The sequence below is a fragment of the Chanos chanos genome, chromosome 9 (genome assembly GCF_902362185.1).
Source record: "Chanos chanos chromosome 9, fChaCha1.1, whole genome shotgun sequence".
Classification (NCBI taxonomy): Eukaryota; Metazoa; Chordata; class Actinopteri; order Gonorynchiformes; family Chanidae; genus Chanos; species Chanos chanos.
Genome location: NC_044503.1, coordinates 39,483,437 through 39,504,416, shown reverse-complemented (window position 1 = coordinate 39,504,416; position 20,980 = coordinate 39,483,437). Strand labels below are relative to the sequence as shown.

Sequence of the window (20,980 nt, the reverse complement as noted above, 5' to 3'; positions counted from 1 at the left end):
TGGGCACAGACGTGCTGCCCACCGCTCCTGCTCCTGGTGTGTGTGTGTGTGTGTGCTCACTACTGGTGTGTGAATAGGATGGGTTAAATGCTTAGGTTCAATTCACTCACTGCTCACAGTTTGTATACAATCACAGAGATTCTAATGTGTTACATTATGAGTAAAACCAGACAAAACCAGTTAAACGAGTTAAAAGCCCTAAAAGACTTGTTTGCTACATCAAATATGGAGAGTGGCCAAGCATTCCACCTATGTCACAATGTGGACACAATTTAGATCAACATTTTGCACTATGTAAGGCTGAATGTATTGAGGTACCATAAGACCTTTTTTTTTTTCTTCCCAGTGGAGTAAACGCCAGGTGAAATAGATCTAGCTATATTTTCTTTTGTATTTACTTTTGTATCTATGTGTGCTCATGAGTTTCCAAGTCTATGCACTTGGCATACAGGTGGCATTTCATTACATTTAAATGTACATTTCAATGTCTTTTGAATATTGAACACTGTAGAGGAGGAAAATTATATAGAAGATATCTCATTACGCATATGGTATTAGAGAGGGGAAAGTGTTTCTGGACTGTGTGGAGACAAGACAAAGCTTCTTTACAAGTACTTTCACATAATCGCTACATTCAGCTTTTACATTATAGTTTTGTTTTTTAAAGCAGATTTTAAAATGGAACCAGGGCATACACATTGCTGTTTCACATGCACTCCCATTCGTTGTCAATACAATGGCATTCCACATGTTTTGGAAAGCTTCCAAAAAAGATGATGTAGTTTGAAGATGATGAGTTTCATCCAGGAGTTCATCATTTGAGACCTTGAGTTTTTCTCCGTGTGGCTTTGTGGGGATGAGTATGGGCCTGTGTGTCTGAATATATTCTTTGATTCCTGTTGGCACTGGTTGAAGCTTTTGCCTGCATATTCTTAAAAAGACTCTGTGAACCACTGGGAAGCCAGACTTGCAAGCTACGAATTGTTAACCCTCATCCTGTAAAACCTTCACTCTGGTCACTCACTCTACTGTATGTCATGCTATTGGGTATTGCTAAGTGTTTGTCCTCAGGTTTTCAGTGCTTTAGCATGTGCCAGCTGTTAATGGTTGTGTATTTTGTATCTGAAAGTAATTACAGTTATTTTATGTTTTACACTTGTCACTTGCACCTGTATATATCCACCATAATTAACCTCCTTCCCTCAGTTACTGATTTGTATTAATCTCCATAGCTTAATGTTGAAATATGTTTTGTATTTAGCTTTAGATAACAGTTTTAAAGTTTTTGGGTTTTTTTGTTTTGTGAAGACATTACTTTGACTCTGACCTTTCTGTTTTCCAGGTTTCAAATAATCTGTGTAAATGTCATTAGTGAAATTTCAGTTAGATCTTCTATGTTTAATTACGTTCTTTACTTGGCACATTCAGTAGTTCACATCCTGTTTGTGTTTGGTTTATCACCAACAATCGTGCAGAGCATGTTGTATATTTTTTAAATGCTCAGTAAAGCAGAATCTTCTATCACACATTTTTTCACCAACTTAGTTTCCTGCTTTCCCTTAAGCATTGCATTGCCCTTGCTAAAGTCCTGGAGTTTTTAAAAGTGAAAAATTAAAATTGAAGGTGTCTTTGCTGAAAACTTTTCTTGTAAAATAAGCCATAACCCATCCACATATTGTAGGTCAGAAACTTTTTGATGTACAAAAGATTCCACACATTATTCTTTTGAGTGTGCTCAATCCACTTGATAAAATTCTTGATTTTGGCAATCATATGTGTTTACACATTTGCATTGTGTTTCTTCATATTTTGCAGGATTTGCACAATGGCTTATGCAACATTAAAGTAGATGTAAACATTATACTATTTTCAATACAATTAAAAGGCATAACCTACCGTTTGGCAGTTGATTTGAGGTGCTCTGCTGAGGAGAGTTGCTGCTACTCTGCTTTGATCTCTTTGAGATTCAGAGTTTCCCCAAAAACATATAGTTTCCCCAAAGCCTTTTCCCCTCCCAGAAAGGGATGGAACATTATGTTGGGAGGAGTTTAGTTCATAGGCAGTTGTGTATGTTTCAGTCCCAGTATTTCAAACTTGTTATTAGAGCAGTTCCTCTTTGCAGATATTATTGGTAGGATCAGATGTGGGGGAGGAGAGAATGAGTGAGAGGGAGGAGGACAGACCAAATAAGAAGATCCCTTTACTGAGGGACTACTGAGAGACTGTAAAGTCAGACAACAGCAGTAAGAACACACCATTAATCTGAACACAGCACTCTGCTACATCCTCTGTGACTCTGAACAAGTTCACAGGTTTACAATGTCCTCACCCAATAGACATTTTTCTTCTTTGGTGGAGACAAATCATGATTAAATTATACTCTTCTCGGTAAGTCTTATGATTTCAACCTGTTTGACAAACAGTGAGAGGCATTTCCATTTGTTGGTCAAAATAATAAAAAGGCAGAGGGATGGATTTTGGTAGTGCTCTTTGTTAAATGTGCTCAATGATGGTACAAATGAAGAAGAAGAGAAGAGGAGAAGAGCTGCTCCTTCCACACAAGATATCACTGTGTCTGGGTCTTGATGTTACTGACTAAAGATCACAGTTTTTCTTGCAAATATATACCCATGCCACACAAGGCCTTTGACCATGTCTGCCATAGATAACAAGCACCTCAGACTCACACTCGAGACTAGAGCAAGTGCACTCTGTTCAACCCTCCAGTTTATGTCAGTTTGCGTGTGAGTCACCGTTTAGTTCTGTGAATGGAGTGTATATGTGAATGAATATGTTGATATGTACTTAGGGGGATGCGTAGGAGTTGTGCGTGCATTTAGGTATAGCAGCAAGTTCATGTAAGGATTTGTGTGTCTCCTCTGATCTGAATACCACACATTCTGAATATTCTGCCATTTATGCTTGCAGCTATAGTACCTGTTTTGTGTCATTCCTGCAGTGATACACCTGAGCTAGCTGCCAAGTTCATAATCGTGCTTTTTTGAATACAAACAAAATTCAGTAAATATATTATCTTTGTGTGTTCATTAATTAGTGGTGTAATGAAATAGTCACGTCATGTTATTATATTCACACAATCCAGACTTCATAATTTTGTTGTTTGTCATGTAGAAATTTGGGACAGTTTTATATGTATGTTATCATTACACATGGAGATTCAGAATAAACATTTAACAATGTGTAAGAGTAGGTCTGATCACTTCTTGGATGTTTTCCTCAACTTCTTGGCTCTAGGCCTACAGAAACTCTGTGTTTGGGATGTGAAATTCTAGATATTGGGACACACTTGGAGTGAGTTTGATGAGCTGGCCTCCACCCGTCCAGGTAGCTGCATTCATCTGCCTGTACTTACAGTTTGACACATTGGCTTTGCTTCTGTTTTTGACAGCCAGTACCCCTGTCTTACGATTTCCATTCTTTACCCTGTCCTCGGCTGGAGCGTTTTTATCCATATAGTCCATTTTTGCAATAAAGCTGTACTATTAAGTACTTTCCTTTTTAGGACTTTCATTCATTTAATAAAATTGCCCAATCAACTGGAATACACATCTCTGTCCTATTTCTATGCAGCTTATCTGTACTTTGGGGAACCCATCAGCTTGAGATGATTTTTATGAATCTTAAGGTGCAAGTCCTTAGGTGGCGTTGTCTGGTCTCTTGCTAAATATATATATGTCCTTGTAATGTTTGTTCACACATAGAATAAATATGTATAGCTGACCTAAGGTCAATGAAAGATGCTGAGCAAAGCAAAAGTTTTATACATTTGCTAATCAAGGGGTGATTAACTGTCAGTAGAAATTTACATTTACATTACATTAAAACACGAGGAAAGAGAAACTAATTCACTACCCACAGGAGAGGTCTTTAGCTCCCTGATGTGTCATTGTCTGATATTAAGAATGCACTGTTTAAATGGTTTAATTCACGTTTTGAACAAGCCGTTACAGAAAAAGAGATATGTTTGGCTGGCTTTTGGTGACTCTCTTTAGAGTTCAACAACATGAATTAAAAGCAAAGTTAAAATGCAGCAGGAAATGGACAGACTGAAAACAAATAAGAGCTTTCTTTGCTCTGAGTATGAGGAAATGAGAAAGAAGCAACAGCTCTGTGTCTGTGTCTGCTGTGCTGGCGCTGTTACAACTCACACTGATAGCATCTCTCCACATCACACCAATGGCACCTCTTCAATCCACACTGATAGTGGTGTCGTTACGGAGTCAAAGTCAACACCTGCGATATCTTCTTTGTTTCCACTTCAAGAACTAGGTCATCTGACAGAACTGGTTGCTGACTCAAGGACATATGAGGATAATGAAAGAAGGGAGGAGAGGGATGATTCAGATGGCCAGCCTGATCTTTGACCTGTGAGCCTGCCATCCCAGAGGTCTGTAAAAACTGGTGGAGAAGAAGCCATAGGTGAAAGCGGAACAGTCGTCTATAGCATGTCCTCTTGTCAGTGAATTAGACTGAAAGGTTTTCCTCACAATTACAACATCCCAGGGACAGAGGAATCAAGACATGGGACAAGCTCCTTAAAATAAAGAGGATTTACAAATTAAACCCCTGTCTGTCAGATACTAGCTGCACATCAAAGCAAGCAGGAAGACAGGTCACTGGGCGAGAGAATGTCAGAGGAAACAGAGAGACCAACGGAGATGTAAAAGTATAAAGTACAGATATTTGTTTTAAAATGTAGAGGGTAAAAGCAAAAAATTGTCAGAAAAATAAATACTCAATAAAATGCGTGTACCTGAAAATTCTACTTAAGTATAGTACCCCAGAAAAACTTACAAAATCCATGCATGATATCACTGATATAGGTTTTCAGCTCCAACCTGTGATAGATAACAGTGGTTGGCCTAGTAATCTACTGGGGGCACTGTGGCCTGTGGTTCAGCCTGTGGTCGGTAGGTCCTGATGCTGATTTTGGGAGCAGTGCTGTTCCTTCATCTCACTTGGAGACTGGTGTGTCATGGTATTTAGACTGTCACTACTCTACGATGGCAGCCAAACTATAGGCATGCTAGAAGGCCTTCAATACCTCTCTGAATGTGACACTTGCTCTCCCATTTGCATAGTACGCAGACTGAATCTGTTAGACCTCCTCACTTTAAAGATGTAGATGGATAATGGGGGGGGGGGGGGGGGGGGGGGGGGGGGGTGGATTTTGTTAGTGCTCTTCGTTTATTGAGGCTCAATGATGGTATAAATGAAGAAGAAGAGAAGAGGAGAAGAGCTGCTCCTTCCACACAACATGTCACTGTGTCTGGGTCTTGATGTTACTGACCAAAGAACTCAATTTCTCATTCAAATATATACCCATGCCACACAAGGCCTTTGACCATGTCTGCCATAGATAACAAGCACCTCAGACTCACACCCTAGACTAGAGCAAGTGCACTCTGTTCAACCCTCCAGTTTATGTCAGTTTGCGTGTGAGTCACCGTTGAGTTCTGTGAATGGAATGTATCTGGGAATGATTACTGATATGTGTGTTCGGGGATGCGTAGGAGTTGTATGTGCATTTTGGCATGGCATCAAGTGAAGAGAGAAGTGAGAGGAACAAACAGCCTTCTGGGGCACTGAGTCAATCAGTTTGTGCAATCACGGAGTCTTATTTGCTTTTAAATTTCGCCTCAAATGTGTCTTGTTTAGTGAAACCTATTTTCATGGCAAAATTAAATCATGCATCATCACAAAAGTATAACGAATTCATAGTATGTAGTCTAGGCACACACATATAATCATGAACTTAAAAAATGTATAACTTTCATTGAACTTTTCCAACATAAGCTAGAATTCAAGCATTTGCAAGTCGCAAGCAATGTTTGTTTTGTTTTAGGTTTTTTTGTTTTGTTGTTTTTGCTCTTGTTTTTGTTTTGTGTCACCTAAGATCTTCAGGGGGATGATACAATCCCCTACCTCTGAAAATAATAATAAGCTAAAAAGATTATGAACACAAAAATAAACACAGTGCTTGATTTCACTCCCTGCACAGCCGTTGCCTGTTAAAAAACACAAAAGAGTTGAATTTACAGGCAAAATCTGTAAATTCAGAAAATATATAACCTGTAAATATGTAATCTTTGTGTTCTTATCAATGTATCACATAGTCAAATATTCACATCATGTTATTATTACATTCACAAATCCAGACTTCATCATTTTGTTGTTTGTCGTGTAGAAATTTAGGATAGTTTTATATATGATAGTGTGTTATTACACATGGAGATTCAGACTCAACATTTCACTGCATGCTAGAGCAAGAAGTACAGCCTGACTTCTAAAGTCTGATCACTTCCTGATTGTTTTCCTCAACTTCTTGGTTCTAGGTTTACAGAGACTCTATTTACTTCATTCTCAGAGGCTAAAACTGTGTTCCTTTTTACAGAGAATAAATATGTATAGGTGGCCTATGGCTGCAATGGACTGGCAACCTGTCCAGGGTGTTTCCTCGCCTTTCGCCCTATGAACGCTGGGATAGGCTCCAGCACCCCCCGCGACCCTAATCGGGATAAGCGGCTGAGATAACGAGTGAGTGAGTGAGGTGGCCTATGGTAAATGAAAGAAGCTAAGCACAGCAAAAGTTTAATACATTTGTTAATCAAGGTGTGAGTAACATTCAGTAAAACACCGTGAAAGAATATAACTCACTACCTGTAGGAATTCACAGTTCCAGTACCAGATGGTGACACTGAATGAGGGACAAAATGTCAACCTAACTGAAAAAGAACAGAAAGATGTCCACAACAGAATAAGATATGTGACAAGCAAAGTGCTCCAAAACTGTAAACCTGCTGAACCTGTCATTCCAGTATGACTGTTCGTTATCTAGAGGTGATACGAGGCCAAATACAGACAGGATCATCTGCATTGTAATTATTCTACTGTAACCTGAGAAGTGAGGGTGTGTGACTGCAGAGTGAGTCATTCTGTCACTGAAGTTCATAACCCTGTTGTGAAACAATGGAAGGATAATTCTGTTTGATGTGTGATAACTTCACCCTGCACAGATATCTTTCACAGCATATAACTTACAGCACTGCTCAGCAAAAGCCAATCTTGGGTAAATGATAGAACTCATTTTTTTCCCCAAACTTTGGAAACGCTGCCAGTGGCCGGAATCATGTACACAACATATTGTGTGTGTGGGCGCGTGTGTATTTATGTATGTGTGTGTGTGTGTGTGTGTGTGTGTTTTCACCTCTTCTCTCCTAATAGAGCTCCTTGGTGTGGATCTACATGAGCATAATTTCCAGAATAGCTTGCAGTGTCTGGAGAATGGCAGTTGCCTTAACACGCATCGTTCACACTTCTTCTTTTTGGGTATTTTAGGGCATGGGAGTCACAGGATATTTTTTTTACGCATTATTTATATTTTATGCCCACTGAAAAATATTTCTATCAAGAATAGTTGCGAATGATATATAAAGATAGAGGTTTGTTATGATGCTAACATTTTATATATGGATGGTCGATGTAACGCTATGTGACATTTTGACTCTTTCAGAAAACAGTGTCTGCTGCGCTCTTGTGTAGTTAATCTCTCTCTGCATATCCTTAGTTCTCCTACAATAGTCCTGTTGCAGCATGTTTCTCTGCTCCTGAAACCAGAGGAGGAGAAATGTGCCAGATTAGTAATTGGCTCTTTCATGTCAAATCCTGGAGCTTGACATTTCCAGTCCAAGATCTCATGGTCATTGCATTGGCAGGTTTGAAGTAAATTTAACTGTATGGATTTTATCCCTATTGAATTTTTCATAACATTGGTTTGGTTTATGAAACGTAGGGCTACATTTTCCTTTCTCAGGAGGCCTGCATAAACTGAAAGTCCACGAGTTCACCTTACACAATGCAATAAGAGATTCAGTGCAGTGATGAAAAGTCTTAATCACCCTCAGTGTGGCAGTATTTGACTGTGCTGCTCACGAGCTCTCCTTTGTTCTGTCTCCATCTTCTACTTGAACTGGTTCAGGTTAATCCCATGGGTTCCGCTGATCCATCTGCTGCTGCTGAATCCTGTTCTGCTCATGCAGAGCCCCCGATTCTTCTCCAGCAATATATATATGGTGGTCCAAGGTGTGAAATACATATGTTACATATGTTCCCTTGCAAGCACCCTGCAGGCACCTGCAATCAGTGGAAGACCGCTAACGTTAATGCACCGTTAAACTACAGCATTTATCTTATTCCGCCTAACTGAAGCAATGCTAAATATATCTGAGACTTGGATGACTGTCGGTGCATTGGGAATTATTAAACCAGAGGGGACACATAAAAAAACGTGAGCTGAACAAGTGTCTAACATGGCTTGGTCGCCAAACAAAGTCTCTTTCAAATGAGTCGCGTGAAATCCCAAAATCACAAGTCCTCGTTGCAGACAGTCTTGTAATAGTAGATGCATTCAACAGCGGCATTTTTACTCTACGTCACAATCAGTTTACTGCATAGTCTAAGATGGCATATCTTAGATGACGCCAAATGGTGGTTGAAAAATGGTCTCTCGTAGCTTGCATTGGACAGAATGAAAAGTATCTATGTATATAGACCATGGATCACCCCTCTTGATCCACAGCCTCCTTGACACCTTCTCTGCAGCTCCTATGATGTTTCTGGTGGATCCTCTTTCCTGCAATCCTACAGTGTAGAGACTGCCCTGCAAAGCCCCTGCTGCCCACCTCAATGGGCTCACATCGGGCCTTCCACCCATTCCTTCTGCACTCCTCTCTGAGGTACTTGGCATTTTTCCGCTCGTGGGCCTCCTCAATCCTGTCTTCCCAGGGGACAGTGAGCTCCAACACGACCACTTGATTTGACCCCTCCGACCAAATCTGGCCTGAGCATCGTCCTTGCAATGTGCTCCAGAAACTTCAGCTGCTTTCCAAGGTCCACTTTCAGCTGCCAGTCACAAGCTGAGGTTAGCAGCCCAGCTGAGGCCCTGAGCTCCACCTGAGCTTTTTCTCCCTCACTGACAAAGGTGATGTTGTGCCTTTTTGGGAGCTGATGTTTGCTCTGTTGGATTCCCATGCAGATGGTGTCAGCTACTGTCTTCATCACCTGGTCATGGGCTTTTGGGCAGCAGCTCAAGATGTGCTCCAAGGAACCTCTGGGCACTGGTCAGACCCCAGCATTGCAGGTTAGATGGGCTTGGAAGGACATCATACACCGACTGGATCAGACTTGAGTCTAGCTGCTTCTGACTTCCAAAGTTCTGACCAGGTGATCTTATGGTCCCAATTAGCCCAAGCTCCCTGCTTGCACATGGCCACTGTCCTACTCCAGCATTCCTCTTCCACAGCTGCACGGACCTCTCCCTGGATCAGCTGACGTCTCTCTGTCCCCCGGGCTTTGTCATAGCGAGGTCATGTATAGTTACCAAACCCAGCTCGTCCACCTACCACAGAACCTACCAGGATGCCGTGTCTTAGCCTCACTTCTGCCTGTTCAACCGCCTCCCGTGCCTGCCACTTACTCCCAGTTCTAACCGTGATGGCTGCAGAGGAGACTCTGGTCTCAGTCGAGTCTCTCTGACTCTGGTGACCTTAAAGTCTTCCCTCAGGCTGGTGAAAGTAAGCTGCAGCTTGCTGGTGTGCCCATACAGGGCAATGCTGCTTAGGCTCCTTGGTAGGCCCAACCACCTGCAGAGGAACTAGCTGATGTTTTGCCTGAAGCCCTCGACGGTGGCTATTGGGACTTCATAAATCAGCAGTGGCCAGAGAAGCCTTAGCAGGGTGCCATGCTGATAGATCCATGCTTTAAATTTCCCTGGAAGTCCTCACTTATCCACTGCTGCTAGCCATGCTTTCAGCTCCGTACTGGTTGACTGGACAACGGCAGTGTTTTCTCAGGGCGCAGTCAAAGATCTTCCCTTGGCTCTTCACAGGCTTCTCAGAGACCAATGGAATTCAGACCCCCCCTAAAGAAAAGCGGTACTTCTCAATCACTCTTCCCTTCCTCAGGACCAGGGACCTGGATTTGGCAGACTTGAAACTCATTTACGCTCATTTCCGGTTTCTAGTTCGTACCTGTGCAAATCTGCTGCCGCTGCTGTGCTGATTACCATCACTGCTCTACGGTCTGTCTTTAACATTTACGTTGTGCTGCACTTGTAATCTTGTGTGCTTGTTTTAATCTCGCTCTGTGTCTGCTTCGTTAGTGTTACCTATCAAAACATTCTTTCCACTGTTTGGCTGCTAGCTTGCTAACACCAGCTTAGCCTTCTTGCTATCCTTACTTACACAGCAATAGTGTGTTGATGGTTAATGTTTACGTTACCTATCATTATCTGCCACTATGTCTTGCTCTCTCTGCCTCGCTCTCGTAGAGAAGTTGTCTCTCCTAGAGAGACGTGTCCATCAGCTAGAGACAGGAAGTGCTAGTTTTAGTTTTACTACTATAGATACGACGGGCACTCCAGATAGCATTAGTTTAGTCTCTCCCTTTAGTGCAGTTTTGCCGGCAGAAAAGGAGTTTGTTACAGTCGTGAATGGCAGGAGGTCTCGCCGACGCCGACACCAGTCGTCATCTGTATGGCCCAACTCACAACCACTCCCAGTGGTGAATCGCTACGCTACTCTTGTTTCTCCTGTTTGCGGGCCCGGGTCCTCTGCCTCCCTCGACCGCCCCAAGACCCGTACCTTAGTTATAGGGGACTCAGTGACCCCAGGGATCAGGTTAGCAACGCCAGCGACTGTTGGCCAAAGCTCCCTACAAAGAAGCTAATCTTAGGGTGCTGGCAAATAGGAATAGCCGTGTCGATAAGGCACACCCCACAGACACCAGCTATGACAACTGTGGGAGAGACTCCCAAGTCTGGGCCAGATATGACCGAGTCCCTTTCCCCACTAAATGCTGTACTTCTTATGCTGAGTTTAAAATGAATTCCAAGTTTTCAAAAAGCAGTCAAAGTCTTCAGGAGTCCGATGCAGTGTATGTTTATTGCATTCAGCAGTGAACAAAATACAACAAACTGAGTCAGGTCCCAGGGAGTGACTGAATATAATACAGAAAATCATGCACTTATATCTAAAATTTTACCTGCATGCTAAACCTATGTATCCAATAAGCGCATAACACATTTGTATGGTAACACCCCTTACATCATCTGTGTTTTGCATGGTCCAAACCATTCGCTTCCAGAAATTTCCCCAAGTTTTCTCAGAATTCATTATTCCATACACCACTATTTCCGAAGTGTCCTTTTTTGGTTAAATAAAAAATAATATTCAACCGTGTCCTCATCTTACCTCGGATACTCAACCATGTTCCCAATCTCACCTCAGACACTTTACCCTTAATGCAGGTGTTAACTATCAAGCGTTTGGCTAGTCCATGCAAAGCGGATGCTGAAGCAAGTACATCCTGACCATTACTTATGCTTCCCTGTCGCTATAACCTAGATTTTACCCTGTTCATGTTGCCTTCATGTTTTGCTGACCTTGCATTTTCCCTTTTTGGTATACTGAGGGCCTCTTCCATTGACTTCAACATTCAGAGGCCTTCTTCCATTTTAGAGGCCTTCTTCCATTTCTCTAACAACAACATCATTATCCATGTCGGCACCAATGATATTAGAATGAGGCAATCAGAAGTCACAAAGGTCAACATAGCTAGGACTTGTGACTTCGCCAGAAATATGTGTTGGCATCGATTAATTGTCTCTGGCCCTCTATCAACTAGGGGTAATGATGAGACATACAGTAGATTAGTGCAACTGAATCGCTGGCTGGCCCTGTTTTGTGTAGATCAGGGATACGATTTTGTAGATAACTGGCCCTCTTTCTGGGGTAGACCTGGCTTGCTAAAAGCGGTGCCGCTGTTTTATCAGGCAATATAGATAGATGTTTGAGTCAGCTATGACATCTTTCACTAAAGCAGACCAGGTCGCAGGTGATTAGAGAACCTGCTAAGGCAAAGCCCCCCAGAGGCTGCTGAGTCGCATGAGTATAAACTGTACCCTCCATGATGAATTAGATATGGTAGCACCATTGAAAAATAGGTGTAAATACGTAACACCCTGGTTAAATAACGATACACGTGTGCTGAAGCAAGCATGCAGAAGATTAGAATGAAACTGGCGTGCCACTAAACTGGAGGTCTTCTGCCTCGCCTGGCATGGTAGCTTGATAGCCTATAAATGCGCCCTCTCCACGGCCAAATCCGCCTATTACTCAAGAATAATTAATCTCAATAAAAACAACCCGAGATTTCTATTTGATACGGTATCAAAATTGACCCAGAATCATTCCCCTCAATCCAGTTCTATTACCGCATGAGACTTTGTCAAATTTTTCACGCAAAAATAGACTTAATCTGTTGTGATGCTCAAAGTAGTCCACAAAGTAATCAATGCACCGGTATACTCTCCATTTCTGCCCCAGAGCCTAATCAGGATGTGCACTCTTTAACCCAATTTGAGCCCCCTAGACGTGCTCTCCAAACTGGTGCACTCCGCTAAACCAGTCTCTTCCCTGCTCGATCCCCAACCTCCTAAACTTTACGTAGAACTTTTTTCAATCCTCGGCCCTACAATCCTCAACCTTTTAAATCTGTCAATTAAGTTGGGCGTTCTACCCTCTGCTTTTAAAACAGCCGTGATTAACCCCCTTCTTAAAACACCTATCCTCGACCCAGAAAGCTTGAATAATTATAGGCCAATCTCTAATCTCCCGTTTCTTTGTAAAATACTCGAAAAAATTGTCGCTGCTCAACTCATCACTCATATGTCCTCCAACAGCCTGTTTGAAGTGTTTCAGTCAGGTTTTAGGTGTTTTCATTCCACTGAAACCGCACTAACTAGAGTGACTAATGATCTATTACTAACCATGGATGCCGGTGATACCTCAATGCTTATCCTTCTCGATCTGAGTGCAGCATTCGACACAGTCGATCACACCATACTGTTAAAGCGCCTGGAAAATCAGATTGGCATCTGTGGCCTGGTGCTCTCAAATCTCATCTATCAGAGAGAAAGCAGTGTGTCCACTACAATAATGTAACATCTGAGTACCGAGAGCTTAACTATGGTGTCCCTCAGGGGTCTGTCCTTGACCCTCTCCTATTCTCTATTTACACACTCCCTCTTGGAGACATTATTTGCAGCTATAACATTAGCTTTCACTGTTATGCTGATGATACTCAGATCTACTTACCAATGAAGCCCAGTGACCGCTCTGAATTGGCCAACCTTGAGGCGCATCTCTGTGCCTTGGGATGTCTTCAAGTGTTCTTTTGAAAGTCATCTTCAAAATGCACACTATCAACAGAATACATAATACAACTTCTGTAATCCGTCAGTGACTTGCTTCTCCTACGTACAGGCTTCTCTGAACGCTGTCAGCCGATGTCATGGTCAAAAAGAAAGGAAAAATATTTTTTAATCCCCTCTGACCATGCTACTCATCCAATAGAGATTTTGGCTTGATATAAAGATTTGCATTGAAATTGTCTTATTTTATGGAATATTTTATTTGAGCCTTATTTATTCTTATAGTTGGATTTGGACAGTGGTTTAACTTGAAAGACTTGAGCTGTATGATGCCCGCTACTTTGCTTAAGTACAGTTGCCTTTGATGAGCCTGTAATGGCCAATGCATGTTGGATGTCTATCAATACAAGTGTATACAAGTGTTTCTTATTCAGTTAGACTGACATTATATCCAAGTTTTACGTTATCTCACAGCGTTGGTAACATGTCCCACATTGTCCCACACAAACTTACTACTTGTCCCCCATTTTGTCTGTTTGCATGTGGTCACCCTATACCTTTGACCCCAAGTAAAGGACAGTTGCATAACCATCAAGTATGTAATTCATGAACCTCTCATTTAGACTTTTTTTTTTAAATTAGGCTACTTGTGCGCCAGGAATATCCAAGTTTTCCAACGCCGAGTCCGAACGAAAACAAACAACTGGTGTCCCTGTTCAATGCATTTTTAAGAAGATGTCTGAACAGCAGTACACGTTCATGGACAGTGTTATTCGGCGGTTGGACAGGACCACACGATTCCTGCTCTTAGACAAAACAATAGGAGGCTAACATTGAGTCAGATGCAGTGTAAGTTTATTGTATAGTTCAAAAGGCATACAACAAAATGAGTCAGATCCCGGGGGGTGACTGACGACGCCTTCTCACAAAGCACCAATTTTTATAAACGTTCTCTCAAAAAAAAGATACACATTACCTCATCTCTTTGTATGTGGGGCGCCTCTGCCAGTCCATCTTCACAGACCCCACTCATCACTGGTTTACATTACTTCATTATTGTTTATTTCCTTTACATTTAGCATACATATTCACCAATATTTACTGCCCTGCTAAGGAGTGGAGTAAAATATATCATGAAACGTGGAATGCTTCACCCTCTCCATATATTATGACTGACCACAACACTCTGGCAGAGGCGCCGTCCCTTCCCCATATATTAAGACTGACCACAACACTCTGGCTGTTTAAAAAGGTTGCTGCTCCTTTAAGACTTGGGGGACTGAGAGGCCAGTCACTGGCCAGCAGAGTGAAAAATTGCATAGTCATGTACAGACGAGTTCGGAAATGGCACAGGGAATTATAAATTCATCATAAAGGAGTTACAGTTCTATAATTTAAACATGTCAATGTTGACATTAATAGTTCAGTTGTAGTGTTGCTGGTGCGTCTATGAACAACGTGTTTCTCCTGTTTGTAAGTGTTATCGTCGTTCATAACGAAATATCGGAGAACGTAACTGTAACATTAGCATTCGGAGGGATAATTGTTAAATGACATAGTGAAATGTTTGCCGTACTAGTTTGTCCACTCCCTTATGGAGTTGTGTATATGCAGAGCGAGTGTTTGAATGTTCACATATATGTAAAGGTAAACGAGTCAAATGTTTACGGGGTAGATTAACCTGTTTACTACTGCTGGCGCAGGTGCACTAATACACGTGTGCTTTTCATATAACGGTAATGTTTCGCAAGTAGTTTGTATTGTATTATGTTAAGCCCATTTGTATTTGTTCTTGATAACTTTATATTTGTATTCTGTTTACTCTTTTAGAAACCGCACACACACATACAACACAAGTTGCAATCAACTACCTCAAGTTCATGACTGAGTGAAAATAAAGAATCCTTAATTCAAGACTGGTGACTGGAACCCCTCTCTTACAACCACGCTAGAGTTCTAACTCTCTACAATAATTTGAACTATCCTATCAGCACAGAGTTTCCTAACTTTCAGTGGCAGAGGCGCCGTCCTTATCTCACATGCAGCCCCCTAAAAGGCCTCACAGGCCTCTTCTTTTTGAACAAAGAGAACTTTTCTTACAATACAAAGGATTGTATGGTTATAACTGTTAATATAAACGATTACATTGATTCACCCCTATAATAATGAATATATTATTGTTACATTGTTTATCAGGGTTGCTACAATGGTTATCTTAAAGGAGAGTAATATTTCTCCAACTGCTGTCACATGGAGGACCATATCAGTAGATATAATTTCTGAAGAGGAGGACGCCATCTTGGATGTGTGGGGTGCCACAGAATAGACTAGACAAAGACCACAAATATGTTGTGAATCACCATGCACGAGCTGGTCAGATTCACAATGGAGAAGCTGGGTTGTTCTTGGGAATGCTCAACATTTGTAGTTTCATTCATGCTCCCAAAAAGTTTTCTTTTCACGCAGTGACAGTTTGCCTAAGCAATGTAGAATCTGAATGTGCTACTTATTGAGTGGTGTAGTCAAATTCTTAACAGTTTACCTATACGTTTCACTTTGTCCACATGGTCCCAGAGCACTTGGCTTTAAAGTCCAGACTTAGGAGACTTTTCAAGGCCCCCTCAAGACCACATCTGTTTTTAGTATCAGTCCTCAGGTATTTCAAAACCTAAATATCATTTAGTTGCTAAATATTGATTCAGTAAAAAATAAAATAGGATTCTTTGCTGTTCTAGTTTCTGCTAATTCTGTTTTTAACTTGTTGCTAAAAGTTTTGGAGTAAATGGTTCACTGAGAATTATCCTGCAAGTCACTCATGAATGATTTTCACTCTGTGCTCTGCCTCTCTGAATATTTTGTTCTTTTCAATAGGAGATGCGCTTTTCTGAAATGTCACATAGCGTTACATCGACCATCCATATATAAAATGTTAGCATTATAACAAACCTCTGTCTTTATATATTATTGGCAACTATTCTGTATAGAAATATTTTTCAGTGAGCATAAAATATAAATAATGGGGAAAAAAAATCCTGTGACTCCCATGCCCTAAGATACCCAAAAAGAAAAAGTGTGAACTATGCGTGTTAAGGCAGCTGCCATTCTCCAGACACTGCAAGCTATTCTGGAAATTATGCTCATGTAGATCCACACCAAGGAGCTCTATTAGGAGAGAAGAGGTGAAAACACACACACACACACACATGCATAAATACACATGTGCCCCCACACACACAATACGTTGTGTACATGATTCCGGCCACCGGCAGCATTTCCAAAGTTTGGGGGAAAAAAATGAGTTCTATCATTTACCCAAGATTGGCTTTGGCTGAGCAGTGCTGTAAGTTGTATGGTGTGAAAGATATCTGTGCAGGGTTAAGTCATCACACATCAAACAGAATGATCCTTCCATTGTTTCACAACAGGGTTATGAACTTCAGTGACAGAATGACTCGCTCTGCAGTCAAACACCCTCACTTCTCAGGTTTCAGTAGAATAATCACAATGCAGATGATCCTGTATTTGTCCTCATATCACCTCTAGATAACGAACAGTCATACTGGAATGACAGGTTCAGCAGGTTTACAGTTTTGGAGCACTTTGCTTGTCACGTATCTTATTCTGTTGTGGACATCTTTCTGTTCTCTTTCAGTTAGGCTCACATTTTGTCCCTCATTCAGTGTCACCATCTGGTACTGGAACTGTGAATTCTGACAGGTAGTGAGTTAGATTCTCTTTCACGGTGTTTTACTGAATGTTACTCACACCTTGATTAACAAATGTATTAAACTTTTGCTGTGCTCAGCTTCTTTCATTTACCATCGGCCACCTCACTCACTCACTCATCATCTAAGCCGCTTATCCCGATTAGGGTCACGGGGGGTACTGGAGCCTATCCCAGCGTTCATAGGGCGAAAGGCAGGGAAATACCCTGGACAGGTTGCCAGTCCATCGCAGCCATAGGCCACCTATACATATTTATTCTCTGTAAAAAGGAACACAGTTTTAGCCTCTGAGAATGAAGTAAATAGAGTCTCTGTAAACCTAGAACCAAAAAGTTGAGGAAAACAATCAGGAAGTGATCAGACTTTAGAAGTCAGGCTGTACTTCTTGCTCTAGCATGCAGTGAAATGTTGAGTCTGAATCTCCATGTGTAATAACACACTATCATATATAAAACTATCCTAAATTTCTACACGACAAACAACAAAATGATGAAGTCTGGATTTGTGAATGTAATAATAACATGATGTGAATATTTGACTATGTGATACATTGATAGGAACACAAAGATTACATATTTACAGTTTATATATTTTCTGAATTTACAGATTATGCCTGTCAATTCAACTCTTTTGTGTATTTTAACAGGCAACGGCTGTCCAGGGAGTGAAATCAAGCACTGTGATTTCCCTGTTTATTTTTGTGTTCATAATCTTTTGAGCTTATCATTATTATTGTTGTTGTTATTGTTATTATTATTATTTATTTATTTAATTTTTTTTTATTTATTAAATTTCTGAGGTAGGGGATTGTATTATCCCCCTGAAGATTGTGTGTAACACAAAACAAAAACAAGAACAAAAACAACAACAAACAAAAAAACCTAAAACAAAACAAACATTGCTTGTGACTTGCAAATGCTTGAATACTAGCTTATGTTGGAAAAGTTCAATGAAAGTTATACATTTTTTATGTACATGATTATATGTGTGTGCCTAGACTACATACCATGAATTCATTATACTTTTGTGATGGTGCATGATTTAATTTTGCCATGAAAATAGGTTTCACTAAACAAGACACATTTGAGGTGAAATTTAAAAGCAAATAAGATTCCGTGATCACACAAACTGACAGTGCCCCAGGAGGATGTTTGTTCCTCTCACTTCTTTCTTCACTTGATGCCATGCCAAAATGCACGTACAACTCCTACGCATCCCCGAACACACATATCAGTGTAATCATTCACATATACATTCCATTCATAGAACTCAACGGTGACTCACGCGCAAATTGACATTAACTGGAGGGTTGAACAGAGTGCACTCGCTCTAGGGTGTGAGTCTGAGGTGCTTGTTATCTATGGCTGACATGGTCAAAGGCCTTGTGTGGCATGGGTATTTATTTGAATGAGAAACTGTGTTCTTTAGTCAGTAACATCAAGACCCAGACACAGTGACATCTTGTTTGAAAGGAGCAGCTCTTCTCCTTAAAATTCCCAAAGAGAAGTGTGAACTATAGGTAACCCCATAGCTATACAGTATTACTTTTCTGTTCTTTCTTTATTTACTTATCTATCTATCTATCTATCTATCTATCTATCTATCTATCTATCTATCTATCTATCTATCTATCTATCTATCTATTTATTTATTTATTTATCTATCTATCTATCTATTTATCTATTTATTTATTACACTTATAACGTTCATATTTACAGTGAAATATTGTTTGGTTTAATGTCTCTGAAATATTTGTAAAAGGAGAAATTAAGCTGTTGGTTAATATTAGCCAATGAGTGAATGTGTGAGAGGTCAGAGTATTTCTATGAGTATTTCAGTGTTTGTAGTTTACTGAGTATATTGACTATCAAGTGCAGATAGTTACGAATTTAGCCGAGCCTTCATAGAGTGAAGTTAGCACGATGAAAGCAAGAAGACAGGCAAACGAACTGTAATGAACTCTGAGGGATAGACTCTATGCTAGAGATTCAACGAGTGGCAAGCTGGGGACTGTGACAGTTTTGCATGTTATGGAAAGCCAGCAACTGACTGTGCACAGTGTGTGTTTGGGGAAGAGACCACGTTGAAATAATAATAATGATAATAATAATAATAATAATAATTATTATTATTATTATTATTATTATTATTATTGTTGTTATTACTATTATTATTATCATCATCTTATCATCATCATCATAATAATTAGTAGTGGTAGTGGTGGTAGTATTAGTATTGTTATTCTTGTTCTTCTTGTTTAGTTACTGAAAAGCCAAAGGGAGTACAGTCAATTAGACTGATCAGTTTGTCTGGTTACAGCCAGTGTTCTGTCAGCCAAATGCCTTAAAACTGTGATTAGTAGGTGACCATGATTTTCCCACGTACGATGTGTATCTGGAACGACATTCTTACTAACCAGTCATTGCCCTCCGATGTCATCAGTGAGTTGGCCCACAAAGAGCTTGCAGCCCTTGCAAGGAGAAATATGTTTTCAGCACAATATATGATGAGGTAAAATGTGATCATCACATTTGTGTGTCTTCCAAATCTAGTAAATCTGTCAGTATTAATATGAAGCGAATTAGAGTCTTACTTAACTATTAGCGAGCTAACTGAGTGGCCTAACACTGCTTATGAGGTATTAGGAATCCGACTGATGCACTGATTGTAAGTCGCTTTGGCTAAAAGCGTCTGCTAAATGTTAAATTGTAAATTGTAACAAGTAGGATACTGAGCTTCTCTGGGGTTTGTATGGACAACTATCTGCTGGAGTATTTTTATTTGTTTGTTTGTTTGTTTGTTTGTTTGTCTCTTTGTCTTTACCTTTTTTCATCAAAAGGGGATTGGGGTCAGAATATATTTCTAATCCAGATATTTTTTTTTTTTTTATGTTGCTTTTAGTGATATCACATTTATTTAACCTCATAAGACGGAGACCTTGTTACTCAAACAATAGTTCATTCACTTGATTTCAGTTGTAAGCTCCTTTGTTTATATGTCTTTTTCATCAATAGTAATAGTCAATTAATTTGACATTTCAAGTATTTATGATGCAAACATGTCAATCTTTGACATCTTTTCAATGAGATCAGGTAAACTGATAAAAACCGGCATCTTGTCAAAGTCTTCCTAAATAAAGAGATGTAGACCATCAGATAATCTCACCTAAACATTACTCTACTTCAGATAAAACTGCAAATACATAGGCAAATGGGAATCAAAATTTCAGTTGATGGGGATTGATAATTTCTGCAGTAGTTGCCAGTTAATCCATTACTTCCCTTAAGAGAAATTTTTTGTTGGACAGACATAAATACATAGATAAACTAAAAGGGAAGATGCAAGGCAAGTACATTTGGAAACATGCTCTTTATTAGGGTGGAACTTCACTGAACCTCCACAGATGTCACAGCCTGCACCTCCATTTTGTTTTGTTCTGTCTTTGTGCTCTTGTTCTGTCTGTCTCCGCCCCTCACCTGTTCCTGTTTGTCTCATTATTAACCTCGTTAATTTGAACCAATCATGTTTTGCCCTGTTTAGTTCTCCTTCTATTTAAGCCCTGGTGTTTGTCTTGTCCTTTACCTATCGTTGTTTGTGTATTTTGCACTCTGTTATGCTGCACCTTTTGTTATCGGTTTTTGGTCCTGTTTTGCACTTGTATTTTCATCTTTATTTTGTCAGTAAAGTGTTCCGTTTTTCACCTTCATCATCGTGTCTTTGCACTTGGGTCCTGCACCACACCACCAGTGTGACAACAGAGTAAATAAAAGTACATTTTAATAAGCGTTCTGTGCACAGTAAATAAGATTTTTCAGCAGAAACAATGGTATTGACAAACAAGGACTATTAGTTTATTGTAAAACTACAAAAAGTCCATCATGTAAAACTGACAAATTGCCAAGAAAAAGCATGCTTATCTAAAGAGGCAGTAATATTTTTTCCCCCTAAATCACTGATAGTTTTACTGCACATTGAATCTCATTGTACAGGTTCAATAACTTTAAAAGCATTTGCCTTTGTTTTC

General features: G+C 40.2%; 1 pseudogene; it reads right to left on the bottom strand.

Annotated features, from left to right (window-relative positions):
• Positions 1-8,491: 8,491 nt before the first annotated feature.
• Positions 8,492-10,019, bottom strand: LOC115821776 (uncharacterized; annotated as a pseudogene).
• Positions 10,020-20,980: the final 10,961 nt, after the last annotated feature.